The sequence below is a fragment of the Schistocerca nitens genome, chromosome 2 (genome assembly GCF_023898315.1).
Source record: "Schistocerca nitens isolate TAMUIC-IGC-003100 chromosome 2, iqSchNite1.1, whole genome shotgun sequence".
NCBI classification, from domain to species: domain Eukaryota; kingdom Metazoa; phylum Arthropoda; class Insecta; order Orthoptera; family Acrididae; genus Schistocerca; species Schistocerca nitens.
In genome coordinates, this window is record NC_064615.1 from 560,875,221 (window position 1) to 560,892,784 (window position 17,564).

At 40.9% G+C, this 17,564-nt stretch overlaps 1 protein-coding gene across 6 annotated transcripts in view; it reads right to left on the reverse strand.

Annotated features, from left to right (window-relative positions):
• Nucleotides 1–17,564, reverse strand: part of LOC126236598 (transmembrane channel-like protein 5) — a 271,797-nt gene that overhangs the window by 141,029 nt on the left and 113,204 nt on the right. The gene's annotated exons all lie outside the window — the stretch shown is intronic.

Below are 17,564 nucleotides of genomic sequence, written 5' to 3' on the forward strand. Positions count from 1 at the left end.
GTATTAATGCCAGAAAATTAATTTTACATCAGAAGGACACAACAAACATGTATCCACATGATGAATCAAATTTCTTATTTCTGCATAGGTTACTAACCACATTAGGCACTCCTCTTATTAATACAACTTTTACGTAACATAATAATGAAAAAGGACACCTATATTGTACAACATAAGCTTATCCCCAACTGTTTCAGAGCAAGATTAAATATTCCATAATTGTCTTAAATTGATTGTGTTTGCCCATTCTTAATCAAAATCCATTTCCAAGCAGTTTCCTCATTCCACCATTTATAACCGATGTACAACAATTGTTCAGAAAGACAAAAATATTTTGCATATTGTCCTATGCAGTTTCTTTGTGACACTCTGTGGTCCTTATCTGCATTCTGCAATGTTTAGATACTTGCCAAGCGCTGTTTGTACTGAAGATTATCTTTTTGATGACAGTACTGAGTTATGATAACAAGTGAGGTGAAACAGCAAGTCCCAATGACTACAAAGTAAGACACAGTGTAAACTACATTTAACTGACACCAAAAACCTTACGTATGTGGCCAATATCCAGTAGCTGTATACAATGTTTAAAAAACATGAATACTTGCTCATGACACTAATAGATGACTATTGCTTTCCATAAGCCAAGTATGAATAATGTATAATGAAAGAGAAGGTGGGCTACATCATTAAACAGAATCAATACTCCAGAACAAAATTTTCAATATGCAATGGAGTGTGCGCTGTTGTGAAATTCCTGGCAGATCAAAACTGTGTGTTGGACCATGACTCAAACTCAGGATCTTTGCCTTTTGCGGGAAAGTGCTCTACCAACTGAGCTGCTCAAGCATGACTCATGACCTGATTTCACTGTTTTACTTCTGGAAGTACCTCGTCTTCTACCTGCCAAACTTCACAGTTCTCCTGAAAAACATGCAAGCTAGCACTCCTGGATGAAAGGATATTGCACAGGAAGTTTAGCATCAGCTTTCACTCCACTGCAGAGTGAAAATTCCAATTTGGGAAGACCCCCAGACTGTGACTAAGCCATGTCTCCACAATATCCTTTCTTCCAGCAGTGCTGGTCTTGCAAGTTTCGCAGGAGAGCTTCTCTGAAGTCTGGAAGATTGATTGTGAGGTCTGGTGGAAGTAAAACTGTGAGGATAGATTGTAAGTTGTGCCTAGGTAGCTCAATCGGTGGAGCACTTGCATGTGAAAGGCAAAGGTTCCAAATTCAAGTATCAGAATCAATACTTCACAATTAGCAGCACGCACTGAGACCAGATATGTAAGAAATTCTCACTCAGTATTTCTATTACCACAAACTATGTCTGGTAAGTACCATAATAAATGAAGCACTAAGTGAAGATCAGCCACATCAAGTCTTGAATGAAATTTTCTCTGAAATTTTACATTACTGTTAAATATGTGCTTGTTTGATGTCACAAATGCTCAGATATCTAGAAGAATGGCAGCTGCTCTTGGAATTCTTGAAATATTGTATACTGGAGTCATAGAATACTTCAGAAAGGAAATGAAAACCCATGAACTGGTAGCATGACTATTCACCATAAATGACAGAAAGTCCAGAAAATGTCTTAATTGTGTAAAGTGATGATAGTCTGTGCTTAGTGAGATTTTAAAGGATATCTGTGTGTCAACAGTGTCCCACAGTATAGTCATATGCCTATGAGTATAATGCTAATTTTTTACGTATACATCAAGCTATGCAGAACCACCACAAAGATTATCTCTCACATTTCACTTGTTGTCCAGCCACAACGCATGCTACGTCCTATCAGACAGACAAGATGGATTTCAACAGAAACAGCTCATCATCTAAAAAGACCAAATCCGTCAATTTCAGACTTTTGTTACGAGACAGCATGGAGCATATTGCTGATGAATATTTTTCAGGTGAAAAGAACATCCAAGATGCTGTCATGGACTATCTAAATCACAAGTCAATAGTATTAAAAGAGAATATCAATAATGTAAGAAAAGATAGAGCGCTACTTACGGTAAAGAAGACACGTCAAGTTGCAACAGCCACAACAGCCACGATTAAAAGACACTGACATATAACTTTCGGCCACAGTCATAGTCAATAAAGTTACACACGCATGGACACGGACACGGACACACACACACACACACACACTATCGCCAACTCCAGCATCTCAGGCCCAAATGCAACATTACGTGGGGTGTAAGCAGCAATCAGCAACGGGAGGGGAAGGGGAAGGGGAAAGGGAAGGGATAGTATTGTACAGGTGGGGAGAGAGATGAACGCTATCCGGTGGAGTGTGCACGGATTAGACTGCCAATAGGCACAGCGTCAGGAGGTTGTGGGGCACGGAGGTGGGGAAAAACCAACAAAAAAGGAAAAGAGTGTGGAAAGATGGGTGGACGCATTGGCAGAGGGCTGCAATTAAACAGGGTGGGAAATGAAAATGGGCAGGAGATGACCGGACAGAGGGGCGGAAATGGATGGCGGGTGTGGGGACGGTATGTTACCATAGGTTAAGACCAGGAAAATTATGGGAGTGGAGAATGTGGTGTAAGAGTAACTCCAATCTGCACAGTTCAGAAAAGCTGGTGGTGGAGGGAAGGATCCAGATGGCTCAGGTAGCAGGGCAGCCACTGAAACCATGTTCAGCTGTATGTTGCACCACAGGGTGGTCTGCTTTGCTGTTGGCCACAGTTTGGCAGTGGCTGTTCATCCTAGTGGACACCTGATTGGTACTCATACTAATATAAAAGGCTGTGCAATGATTGTAGCAGAGGTGGTCAATAACTTGGCTGCTTTTACAGGTGACCTGGCTCCTGATGGTGTAGGATAAACCCGTGACAGGACTGTAATGTCGGGTCTTCAACAGGGATATGATCCTTGTGGCAAGGGGTTGGGATTTGGAGTAGCATAGAGATAGACTAGGATGTGTGGAGGTTGGGTGGGCAATGGAACACCACTTTAGGAGGGGTGGGAAGTATCTCGGGTAGGATGTCCCGCACTTCAGGGAACGATGATAGGTAATTAAAGCCATGGCAAAGAATGTGGTTCAGTTGTTCCAGTCCAGGTGGTATGGTGTGAAGAAGGGGACAATCCTTTATGGTTGGTGGTTGGAGGTGGTGGTAGGATTGGGGTTGTGAGGGGAAATGGCATGGGAGATCTGTTTGTGGACTAGGTCTGGGGGATAGTGCCTGTCTGGGAAGGCCTTGGTGAGACCCTCAGCATATTGAGCAAGGGAGTTTTTGTCTCTGCAGATACACTGTCCCCGAGTAGCCAGGGTGTATGGGAGGGATATTTTGGTGTGAAAGGGATGACAACTGTCAAATGCAGGTGTGGTTGGTAGGTTTAATCTGGACAGAGGTGTGGATAGAGCTATCAGAGAGGAGGAGGTCAACATCTAGGAAGGTGGCACACTGGGTTGAGGAGGACCTCGTAAAGGGGATAGGAGAGAAGGTGTTCAGGTTGTGAAGGAACGAAGGGCCCTGGTTCCAGATCATGAAGATATCATCAATCAGCCTGAAACAGAGTAGGGGTTCAGTGTTTTGGGTGGCTAGTCTCCTCTAGATGGCCCATAAAAAGGTTGGCATAGGAGGGTGCCATGCAGGTGCCCATTGCTGTGCCATGGATTTGTTTATATATCTTCTCTTCAAATGAGAAGTAGTTGTCGGTTAGGATAAAGTTAGTAAAGTGTGTGAGGAATGTTGGGAAAGGTAGTGCTCAATAGCAATAACACCATGGGCATGAGGGATGTCGGTGTATGGGGAGTTGGCAACAGTGATGAGTAGGGATCCAGGAGGTAAAGGGGCAGGAATGGTGGAGAGTCAGTGAAGGAAGTGGTAGGTGTCTTTGACTTGGGAGGCTATATTACAGGCAATTGGTTGGAGGTGTTGGTCAATAAGTGCTGAAATTCTTTTAGTGGGGGAAGACTTTGGTGAGACCCTCAGGAGTTTCTGTCTCTGCAGGTACACTGTCCCCAGTAGCCAGGGTATATGGGAGGGATATTTTGGTGTGAAAGGGATGACAATTGTCAAAATGCAGGTACTGTTGGTGGTTGGTGGGTTTAATGTGGACAGGGGTGCAGATGGAGTCATCAGAGAGGAGGTGGTACCAACTGGGAGTCCAGGATTGTTAGGTTTGTGTATTTTAGGGAGCATGTATAAGGTGTGTGTGTGGAGTATCATAGGGGTGAGGAGGGAAATGGATTCAGGGGAGATGTTCTGGGAAGGACCTAAGGCTTTGAGTAGGGATTGGAGTTTGTGTTGGACTTCTGGGATGGGATCATTCTGGCAAAGTTTATAGGTGGTGGACTCAAGACACTTGGCAGAGGCCTTCTGCCAGGTAGTCACTGCAGTTCATGATAACAGTGGTGGAACCTTTGTCTGCAGGTAGGATGTTTAGGTCAGCATTTGTTTTGAGGTTGTGTATGGGTGCTCTTTCTTCTACTGAAAGGTTGGTGTTCTGAGGGAGGGACTTGGGGAAGGGTGGTGAGTTTAAGTGGGACATTAGGAATTCTTGGAAGGTGACGGGCAGGTGGTTAGTTGGGCAGGAGTGGAGGGTGGAAGGGGGGGGGGAGGGGGGAATCACGGTTGGATGGTGGTACGAACTGGAAGAGGCAAGGTTCAATTTTGGAATTAGGGTGGTTTTGGTTGGAGGTATTGGTGACAAGGAACTGCTTCCATTGCAGGGATCAGGAGAAGGAGAGTAGGTCTCTGGTAAGTCCAGCATGGTTAAATTTGGGTGTAGGGCTAAAGGTGAGGTTTTTGGATAGGTCAAAAGGTTCTGTGGAGCCAAGGGTTTTGGTGGAAAGGTTGACAACAGTGTTACAGGAATGTTTTGGGGGAAGTGGAAAGTTGAAAAAGGTCAGCTAGGCAGTGTTTAGCTGCAATGAGGGCTGGACGAAGAGAACTGCCGTGGGTATGATTGTGGTTGGTTAGTGGTGTCCCAAGGCAGCAGTAGGATGTCAGCAGATTGGTTAATTTATGGAGGTGGTGTCTGGAATGTTCCTACAGGTGCTGAAGAGCAAGGGATTCAATTTCAGATATGTCATTTATGGAGTAGGGATTAGATTAGTAGTATCTTGCAAAGGGAGCAGAAACGGTTCTGGGATGCCTGTGCCATGGAGATGTGTTTTCGCAGTACCAGGTTTGTGAGCACCAGTGATTGGCAGAATCTGAAAAGGTCCAAGTTATTGTGAAAGGCGGGATGGGATCTAGAAAAATGAATCTTTACAGTTAGGCTGTTTGGGGGGATTCTATGTTTTCAACAGCATTTGACAAACAGGATGTGGGACTGAAGTCCAACACAAACTCCAATCCCTCCCTAAAGCCTAAGGTCCTTCCCAGAACATCTCCTCTGAATCCATTTCCATCCTCACACCTATGACACACCCCACACACCCACCTTCTACATGCTCACTAAAATACACAGAATTTCAGCACTCACTGACCAACACCTCCAACCAACCGCCTGTAATATAGCCTCCCATATCAAAGACAACTACCACTTCCTTCACTGACTCTCCACCATCCCCACCCCTTTATCTCCTGGATCCCTACTCATCACTGTTGCCAACTCCCCATACACCAACATCCCTCATGCCCATGGTCTTACTGCTATTGAGCACTACCTTCCCCAACATCCCACAGACTCCAAAACCACTACCTCATTCCTCACACACTTTAATAACTTTATCCTAACCGACAACTACTTTTCATTTGAAGAGAAGATATATAAACAAATCCATGGCACAGCCATGGGCACCTGTATGGCACCCTCCTATGCCAACCATTTTATGGGCCATCCAGAGGAGACCTTTCTAGCCACCCAAAACACCGAACCCCTACTCTGGTTCAAGTTGATTGATGATCTTTTCATGATCTGGAACCAGGGGCCTTCGTTTCTTCACAACCTGAACATCTTCTCTCCCATCCCCTCACGAGGTCCTTCTCAACCCGGTGTGCCACCTTCCTAGATGTTGACCTCCTCCTCTATGATAGTTCCATCCACACCTCCTTCCATATTAAAGACACCAACCACAAACAGTACCTGCATTTTGACATTTGTCATCCCTTTCACACCAAAATATCCCTCCCGTACACCCTGGCTACCCGGAGCAGTGTATCTGCAGTGATAAAAACACCCTTGATCAGTGTGCTGAGCATCTCACCAAGGCCTTCACAGGCAGTCACTACCTCCAGACCTAGTCCGCAAATGGATCTCCCACGCCATTTCCCCTCACAACAACAATCCTCACACTGCCCCAAAAGCAGCCACAAAGGAGTACCCCTTTGTGAGCTCATATCACGCAGACTGGAACAACTGAACCACATCCTTCGCCAGAGCTTTGATTACCTATCACTGTGCTCTGAAATGAGGGACATCGTACGCGAGATACTTCCCACCCCTCCTAAAGTAGTATTCTGTTGCCCATCCAACGTCCACAACATCCTAGTCCATCACCATGCACTCCTAATCACAACCCCTTACCACAATGATCAAAAACCTGTGGAAGACCCATGTGCAAAATTACCTAATCCACCCATTCAGCACTTTCTATTCCATTCCTGTCATAGGTTTATCCTACCCCATCAGGGATGACCAGGCCACCTATGAAAGCAGCCACGTCATTTGCCAGCTCTGCTGCAACCATTGCACAGCTTTTTATGCTTTTATGACTACCAGTCAGCTGTCCACCAGGATGAACGGCCACTGCCAAACTGTGGCCAAGACAAAAGTAGACCACCCTGTGACGCAACATGCAGCTGAACATAACACCCATGATTTCAATGGCTGCTTCTCTACCTAAGCCATCTGGATTGTTCCCTCCACCACCAGCTTTTCTGAACTGAACAGATGGGAGTTATCCTTACAGCACATTCTCTGCTCCCATAATTATCCCAGCCTCAACCTATGGTAACATACTGTCCCCACACCCTCCACTCAGCAGTATCCACCACTTCTGTCCTGTCAGCTCCTACTGATGCTCATTTCCCTCCCTGTTTATTTGCAGCACTCTACCAACATATCTGCCCATCTGTCCCTGCTTCTCTCCTTTTTTGTTCTTTTTACCCCACCTCCTTGCCCCTAAACCTTCTGCCACTGCACCTGCAGGCAATTTAGTCACTGCACAGTCCACCAGACAGCATTCGTCTCCCTCCCCACCTATACATTACTATCCCTTCCTCTTCCCCTTTCAGATTGCTGTTTGTATCACCAAGGTGCTGAGTCAGCGGTCATGTGAGCATGAGGTGTGCTTGCTTGCTTGCTTGCGTGTGTGTGTGTGTGTGTGTGTGTGTGTGTGTGTGTGTGTGTAGTCTATCTTTTCCTACAGGGTTGATATTCCTACCTGAATTTTCTATTTCTTGATTGTATTAAAAGAGAAGTATTACTGAAAGAAGTGGCAAAGTGTGAGCAATTTCATAATATTCAATGTAACTCTCTTGATAATCAACTGAAAGTATGTAGTAAATTGTTTGTATTTTCCATGATTAATAAACAACTTTATGTGCTAGAATATTCTTTAAACAACACATGAACTTGTACAACTGCTATTTCTGTAATGGAGTACAAACAACTTTCCTTTACCATACGAACTCTGTGGTCTGGCTTTATTATTTTATCCTACCCAAACTAATTTCTATTATAGATCACCATTTTTATATTTTTTACATGTCACTACTTTGGTGGTCAATTGTGAATTTTAGTGTAGCATCACTGGAAAAATAGGGCACACTGTAATGAAAAATGTAATACTCTCAGTATTTTCTATAAATGTACTATCAGAAGCAAAGTGTACCAATCAGCTGCAAAATTACCCTCTACCATGTTTCCAACATTTAGAAATATGTCTTCTTCAGAAGGAAATATTGACAAAGTAAACAAGTAAACAGTGTAAAATGTTAAGTTAAATATATATGTGTCACACCCAATAAAATCTCATAATGAATACAATCAAATTATTGAGACTTACTGGGTTACATGTTGTGGTGGAGGTATGTTAAAACATACCCAAAAGGAGTCAGTCAAACAGTCAAATATAAAATTTCACCTCCATAATGATGCATAACATGGCTGTTGTCATTTGGTATTTCCTCATCAATGTACAGTGGACTAGTTTCGTGTGTGCAGAGCTTGGGCTAATGACAGCTTCTGGCAAGAGGCAAGAGAGGGCACTAGTAGCATGCACAAGGAGGGTGCACCATAGTGAATGAACATAATCATGCTAAACTTGCTTAAAACATTAAAATTAAGACAGTAAAAACCACATCATATTTAGCTGTGTATATATTTAAAATTAATAACATTGCAACAAATAACAAGTTACCATCTAAAAACAGTCATTGTGGTAAATAATTACATACACCGTGAGAAACCACAAATAAAAACATCAGAGAAAAGACCAGGGTGAAAGGGGGGCAGTACAGGAATCGGGGGTAGAGGAAGGGAAGGAAGGAGAGAGATGGAGGGGGGGGGATGTAAAATGTATATAATTCATATATATATATATTTGCCTTTACAAATGTCTGCTTGTGTCTGTGTATATGCGGATGGATATGTGTGTGTGTGTGCGCGCGAGTGTATACCCGTCCTTTTTTCCCCCTAAGGTAAGTCTTTCCGCTCCCGGGATTGGAATGACTCCTTACCCTCTCCCTTAAAACCCACTTCCTTTCATCTTTCCCTCTCCTTCCCTCTTTCCTGACGAAGCAACCGTTTGTTGCGAAAGCTAGAATTTTGTGTGTATGTTTGTGTGTCTATCGACCTGCCAGCGCTTTTGTTTGGTAAGTCTCATCACTTTCTTTCTTTTTATATATATATATATATATATATATATATATATATATATATATATATATATATATATATATATATATATAAAACTGTGCTCATCAAACCTCTAGAAATATAGTTACATCATGACAAAGAAGAAACACCAATACCACTAGTATTAACAGCTAAGGAAAACAACATACCAAATAGTCATATGGGAGATTGATCCACTACTCTGTTGTATTAATGAAAGTCGGGTTCTGAAACTAAGTGAAAAATTTCTATTTTAGAGTTGCACCTACTCATTTAAAATGAAACCATCTTTGTGAACAAAATGTTAAACACCTCTAACTCTTCTATCAGGTCAAGCCTGTGTAACCTACATTTTCTTTACGTGAAAGTTCTAAGTCTTCTAGAGATTTTTAAACATTTTGTTCACATAGATGGATCCATTTTAAATGAACAGGTGCAAATTAAAAATAGAAAATTTCTACATAGTTTCAGATCCCTACTTTCATCAAGGTAACAGAGAAGTGGCTTGATCTTCCATACTGACTATTGGATATGTCATTTTCCTCATCTCCTAATGCTTCATCTTCCACATGACTAATGGATAAGTTATTTTCCTCATCTCTTAATGCTAGTGGTACTGGTGTTTCTCCTTTGTTACAATGTAAATATATTTCTAGAGGTCCGATGTTCACTATTTTTCATATATGAGAGTTATACACATTTTATATCTCCCCCCTCCCCCACCATCTCACTCCTCCCCATCTTTCCTTCCCTTCCCCTAACCCCCATTCCTCCCCTTCCTCTATCCCCCATTCCTCTCCCCCCTCCTTCGCCACTGCAGTCTTTGTCCTACTGTTCCTATTTAAGCTTTCTTGCAGTTTACGTGATTTGTTTTTAACACTATGACATGTTTTAAATGGTAACTTATTACCCACTGCCGCTTTATTAATTTTAAATATGTGCACAGCTAAATGTGATCTGATTTTTAAAGTCTTAATTATAATGTTTTAGGTAAGTTTAGCCTGATACTGTTCATTCACTACTGCGCACCATCCTTGCGCACAATATTAGGCCCTCTCTTGCCAAAAGCTTCCCTAAGCACAAGCATTGTGTATGTTAAACTATTGCACTTGCTGTACATTGGTGATGAGATACCAAATTCAACAACCACATTGTGCACATTTTAATCATTAAAGAGGTGAAGTTTTATACTTGATTGTTGCCTTTCAGCTACATTTTAACATATAACATACATCCACCACAACATCTAACCTAGTAAGTCTTAATAATTTTTTATGTATTCATAGCAAGATTTTTTTTTGTGTGTGTGTGTGTGTGTGTGTGTGTGTGTGTGTGTGTGTGTGTGTGCGCGCGGGTGTGTGCGTGGGTGCATGTGCATGTACACAAGCGCCCGTGCATTTGTACATGTTTTTCACAGTTTACTTCTTCAGGCTGCCAATATTTCCTTTTTCAGAAGTCATTTTATTTTATAAACATTGAAATAATGGTAAAGAGGTTTAAATAAACTTCCCATTTTGCTACTGACTGGCTGCATATGCTCCCTCTGAAACCCTCTACAACCTCTGGTTCTTTCAGTTTCAGGTTTTCAGAGGAAACGTTAGGGAACAATATGGACAAGAGCAGGGTCAAGGAATACAGTAGTACAAGAAGAATGGGTAGCTTTGGCAGATGAAATAGTGAAGACAGTAGAGGATCAAGTAGGTAAAAAGACAAGGGCTAGTAGAAATCTTTAGGTAACACATGATATATTGAATTTGTTCTTGTTGTTGTTGTGCTCTTCAGTCCAGAGACTGGTTTTATCCAGTTCTACATGCTACTCTACCCTGTGCAAGCTTCTTCATCTCCCAGTACCTACTGCAACATACATCCTTCTGAATCTGTTTAGTGTATTCATCTCTTGGTCTCCCTCTATGATTTTTACCCTCCACGCTGCCCTTCAATACTAAATTGGTGATCCCTTGATGTCTCAGAATATGCCTGACCAACCGATCCCTTCTTCTAGTCAAGTTGTGCCACAAATTTCTCTTCTCCACAATTCTATTCAATACCTCCTCATTAGTTATGTGATCTACCCATCTAATCTTCAGCATTCTTCTGTAGCATCACATTTTGAAAGCGTCTATTCTCTTCTTGTCTAAACTATTTATCGTCCACGTTTCACTTCCATACACTGCTACACTCCATACAAATACTTTCAGAAACGACTTCCTGACACTTAAATCTATCCTCAATGTTAACAAATTTCTCTTCCTCAGAAACGCTTTCCTTGCCATTGCCAGTATACATTTTATATCCTCTCTACATCGACCATCATCAGTTATTTTGCTTCCCAAAAAGCAAAACTCATTTACTACTTTGAGCACCTCATTTCCTAATCTAATTCCCTCTGAATCACCCGATTTAATCTGACTACATTCCATTATCCTCGTTTCCTTTTGTTGATGTTCATCTTATATCATCCTTTCAAGACACTGTCCATTCCGTTCAACTGCTCTTCCAAGTCTTTTGCTGTCTCTGACAGATTTACAATGTCATCGGCAAACCTCAAAGTTTTTATTTTTTCTCCGTGGATTTCAATACCTACTCCGAACTTTTCTTTTGTTTCCTTCACTGCTTGCTCAATATACAGATTGAATAACATCGGGGAGAGGCTGCAACCCTGTCTCACTCCCTTCCCAACCACTGCTTCCCTTTCATGCCCCTCGACTCTTATAACTGCCATCTGGTTTCTGTACAAATTGTAAATAGCCTTTCGCTCCCTGTATTTTATCCCTGCTACCTTTAGAATTTGAAAGAGAGTATTCCAGTCAACACAGTCAAAAGCTTTCTCTAAGTCTACAAATGCTAGAAATGTAGGTTTGCCTTTCCTTAATATATTTTCTAAGATAAGTCGTAAGGTCAGTATTGCCTCCTGTGTTCCAACATTTCTACGGAATCCAAACTGATCTTCCCCGTGGTCGGCTTCTACCAGTTTTTCCTCTCGTCTGTAAAGAATTCGTGTTACTATTTTGAAGCTGTGGCTTATTAAAATCATAGTTCGGTAATTTTCACATCTGTCAATACCTGCTTTCTTTGGGATTGGAATTATTATATTCTTCTTGAAGTCTGAGGGTATTTCGCCTGTCTCATACATCTTGCACAACAGATGGTGGAATTTTGTCAGGGCTGGCTCTCCCAAGGCTATCAGTAGTTCTAATGGAATGTTGTCTACTCCCGGGGTCTTGTTTCGACTTACGTCTTTCAATGCTCTGTCAAACTCTTCACGCAGTATCGTATCTCCATTTCATCTTTATCTACATCGTCTTCCATTCCCATAATATTGTCCTCAAGAACATCGCCCTTGTATAGACCCTCTATACCTTTCTGCTTTCCCTTCTTTGCTTACAACTGGTTTTCCATCTGAGCTCTTGATATTCATGCAAGTGGTTCTCTGTTCTCCAAAGGCCTCTTTAATTTTTCTGTAGGCAGTACTTATCTTATCCCTAGTGATACATGCTTCTGCTTCCTTACATTCATCCTCTAGTCATCCCTGCTCAACCATTTTGCACTTCCTGTTGATCTCATTTTTGAGAAGTTTGAATACCGTTTTACCTGCTTCATTTACTGCGTTTTTATATTTTCTACTTTCATCAATTAAATTCAATATTTCTTCTGTTACCCAAGGATTTCTACTAGCCCTCATCTTTTGACTTACTTGATCCTCTGCTGCCTTCACTCTTTCATCTCTCAAAGCTACTCATTCTTCTTCTACTGTATTTCTTTCCCCCATTCCTGTCAATTGTTCCCTTATGCTCTCCCTGAAACTCTCTACAACCTCTGGTTCTTTCAGTTTCTCCAGGTCCCATCTCCTTAAATTCCCACCTTTTTGCAGATTCTTTAATTTTAATCTGCAGTTCATAACCAATAGATTGTGGTCAGAGTCCACATCTGCCCCTGGAAAAGTCTTACAATTTAAAACTTGGTTCCTAAATCTCTGTCTTACCATTATATAATCTATCTGAAACCTGTCAGTATCGCCAGGCTTCTTCCATTTATACAACCTTCTTTTATGATTCTTGAACCAAGTGTTAGCTATTTTTGCTCTGTGCATAATTCTACCAGGCGACTTCCTCTTTCATTCTTTACCCCCATTCCGTATTCACCAACTATGTTTCCTTCTCTACCTTTTCCTACTATCAAATTCCAGTCACCCATGACTATTAAATTTTCATCTCCCTTCACTATCTGAATAATTTATTTTATCTCATCATATATTTCATCAATCTCTTCGTCATCTGTAGAGCTAGTCGGCATATAAACTTGTACTACTGTGGGCTTCGTATCTATCTTGGCCACAATAATGCATTCACTATGCTATTTGTTGTAGCTTACTCGCACTCCTATTTTTTTATTCATTATTAAACCTACTCCTGCTTTACCCCTATTTGATTTTGTATTTATAACACTGTATTCACCTGACCAAATGTCTTGTTCCTCCTGCCACCGAACTTCACTAATTCCTACTATATCTAACTCCAAACCTATCCATTTCCCTTTTTAAATTTTCTAACCTACCGGCCCAATTAAGGGATCTGACATTCCACACTCTGACCCGTAGAACGTCAGTTTTCTTTCTCCTGATAACAACATCCTCCTGAGTAGTCCCCGCCCGGAGATCCAAATGGGGGACTATTTTACCTCTGGAATATTTTACCCAAGAGGACGCCATCATCATTTACCCATACAGCAAAGCTGCATGACCTTGGGAAAAATTACGGCTGTAGCTTCCCCTTGCTTTCAGCCGTTCACAGTACCAGCACAGCAAGGCCGTTTTGGTTACTGTCACAAGGCCAGATCAGTCAATCATTCAGACTGTAGCCCCTCCAACTACTGAAAAGGCTGCTGCCCCTCTTCAGGAACCACATGTTTGTCTGCCCTCTCAAAAGATAACCCCCCCCCCCCCACATTGTGGTTGCACCTACGGTATGGCTATCTGTATCGCTGATACACGCAAGCCTCCCCACCAACGGCAAGGTCTGTGGTTCATGGGGGGGATATTGAATTTGATCAATGAAAAGAGAAAATATAAAAATGGAATAAATGAAGCAAGCAAAAGGGAACACAAACATCTCAAAAATGAGATCGACAGGAAGTGCAAAATGGCTAAGCAGGAAAGGCTAGTGGACAAACGTGAGGATGTAGAAGCATGTATCACTAGGGGTAAAACAGATACTGCCTATAGGAAAATTAAAGAGACCTGTGGAGTAAAAAGAATCACCGACCTGTGGAGTAAAAAGAACCACCTGTATGAATATCAAGAGCTGCCACGTAAAACTAGTCCTAAGTGCAGAAAAGAAAGCAGAAAGGTGGAAGGAGTATATAGAGGGTCTATACATGGGAGATGTACTTGAGGGCAATATTAAGGAAATGGAAGAGGACATAGAGGAAGATGAGAAGGGAGATATGATACGGTGTGTAAAATTTCACACTACATTGAAAGACTTAAGTCAAAACAAGGCCCCAAGAGTAGACAACATTCTGTTAGGGCAACTGATAGCCTTGGGAGAGCCAGCAATGACTAAACTCTTCCCTCTGGTGAGCTGTTGTTGTTGTTGTGGTCTTCAGTCCTGAGACTGGTTTGATGCAGCTCTCCATGCTACTCTATCCTGTGCAAGCTTCTTCAGCTCCAAGTATCTACTGCAGCCTACATCCTTCTGAATCTGCTTAGTGTATTCATCTCTTGGTCTCCCTCTACGATTTTTACCCTCCACACTGCCCTCCAGTACTAAATTGGTGATCCCTTGATGCCTCAGAACATGTCCTACCAACCGATCCCTTCTTCTAGTCAAGTTGTGCCAAAAACTTCTCTTCTCCCCAATCCTATTCAATACCTCCTCATTAGTTATGTGATCTACCCATCTAATGTTCAGCATTCTGGTGAACAAGATGTACGAAATAGGCGAAATACCCTCAGACTTCAAGAAGAATATAATAATCCCAATTCCAAAGAAAGCAGGTGCTGTTATGTGTGAAAATTGCTAAACTGTCAGTTTAATAAGTCATGGCTGAAAAATACCAACACGAATCCTTTACAGAAGACAGGAAAAAACTCATAGAAGCCAGCCTCGGGGAAGACCAGTTTGGATTTCAGAAAAACGTATGAACATGCAAGGCAATACTGACCCTAAGACTTCTCACAGAAGGTAGGTCAAGGAAAGGCAAACTTACGTTTCTAGCATTTGTAGACTTAGAAAAAGTTTCAGACCATGTTGACTGGAATACTCTCTTTCAAATTCAAAATGTAGCAAGGGTAAAATAAAGGGAGCAAAAGGCTATTAACAACTGGTACAGAAACCAGATGGCAGTTATGAGAGTCGAGGAGCATGAAAGAGAAGCAGTGGTTGAGAAGGGAGGAAGACAGGGTTGTAGCATATCCCCGATGTCATTCAATCTGTATATTGAGCAAGCAGTAAAGAAAGCGAAAGAAAAATTTGGAGTAGGAATTAAAGTCGAGGGATAAATACAAACTTTGAGGCTTGCCGATCACTTTTTATAATTCTGTCAGAAACAGCAAAGGACTTGGAAGAGCAGTTGAACGGAATGGAATGTACAGTATCTGGAAAGGAGGATGTAAGATGAACATCAACAAAATCAAAATGAAGATAATGGAATGTAGTTGAATTAAATCCACTGATGCTGAGGGAATTAGATTAAAAAATGAGACACTTAAAGTAGTACTGAGTTCTGTTATTTGGGAAGCCAAATAACTGATGATGGTCGAAACAGGGAGGATATAAAATGTAGGCTGGCAATGACAAGAAAAGTGTTTCTGAAGAAGAGAAATTTATTAACATCGAGTATAGATTTAAGACTCTTGGAAGTTCTTTCTGAAAGTATTTCTATGGACTGCAGCCATGTATCAAAGTGAAACATGGATAATAAACAATTTGGACAAGAAGAGAATAGAAGCTTTTGCAGTGTGGTTCTACAAAAGAATGCTGAAGATTAGATGAGTAGATCACGTAACTAATAAGAAGGTACTGAACAGTATTGGGGAGAAGAGATATTTGTAGTACAACCTGACTAAAAGAAGGGATTGCTTGATAGGACATGTTCTGAGGCATTGAAGGATCACCAATTCAGTACTGGAGGGAAGTGTGGGTGGTTAAAATCATAGAGCAAGACCAAGAGATGAATACAGCAAGCAGATTCAGAGGGACATATGTTACAGTAGTTACTCGGAGATGAAAATACTTTCACAGGATAGAGTAGCATGGTGTGCTGTATCAAAGCAGTCTTTGGACTGAAGACCACCACCACAACAACAACAACAACAACAACAACATGACTGTTTACGATCACTAAAAGAAGTTTAATTGTATCGTTTCTGCTCCAGCCACATACAAATATGTTTCACCAAATCAAATATTCTCAATGTACCAAATAAGAAAAATTAATACAGCAGCATAAAATGCTGAATACATTGCCCACTTGTAAGAGCATGAGCATGCATGTTTTCAAAAAATAAAAGTTTCAATTAATAACACTGATTCAAATCTATTTATTATGCCCATTCTATGGATGATCTGATTCAACAAAACAATTATCACTAACAACATAGACTATGAGCCGGCTGTTAGGGCTTACCTTCAATTATATCCGGAACATGAGTACTAAGGAAAAAAGTAGTACCATTAACATTTTCTGGCAAAGATAGTCATAACACTAACAAATAGACTTCTTAACTTATTTTTTGCCATTTCATCACAAATAAAGACAGATAATATTAATAGCAGTCTTTATTTTGTAAGAGTGCTTGGCAAAGTAAGATTTGTGTGAATGTGACTAAAAATCAATTTGGTTTAGGTTTTGGAGCTTCTTCCCCTTCCCATTCAGTACTTGGAGATCTCTACTTCAGTTTTCCTGTTTTCACCATGGTTCTGTTCTTCAGTGGAAGAATGGCTTAAAATGCAAAAAGCTAAAGATTCAGTGTCTGCCTTGCACCACTCCAAACTCATTCACTACAATGTCTTGAGATCATATCTAAATTTACTTATTTCAATAAGATTTTACTCTTCATGTTTCAAATATTTTTAATATTCACACAGGTATTCATGTTCAGCTACTTAAAAGACCTAGACTTGTGCCTGAAGTGAAGTTAATAGTCAAGTTACCTTGCAAATATATTTAGTTTCAGTACTACCTCTTTCACAATTAAAACATGTGATAACTTCATACATATTTGTAGTATGTTGTGAGACAATAAATTTATTGCGAGTAATCAATATGCATATGGATGTTAGAAATATTTATTGCAACTGAAATTTTTGACATTTTGTCATTGCCAAGCATTCTGTGAGCAAACAAGTCACCAAGCTAGTTACTTAGTTTCATGTTCCATGGGTCATTTTGGACGATATATAGTAACGATGTGGAACAAGTCATTTTAATTCATAAATTAATTTGTAAACATGGCTACATGATAAGCATTTATAAATAATTGAAATAAAATAGCATACAGTTTTGAGTTAATAATTCCTACTCACCATCTTTTACACATTACAATAACAACAATTTAAGAAAAAGATGGATTACTACTTACCATAAACATGATATGTTAAGCTGTAGACAGGCACAGTTAAAAGATACTTACACATTAACTTTCAGCCACAACCTTCACCAGAAAAAGAAAAAAAAAACACACACACACATATATATACATACAAGAAAGCACACCTCAGATGTACTTGACTGCCATCTACAGCAGCTTGGATGACAA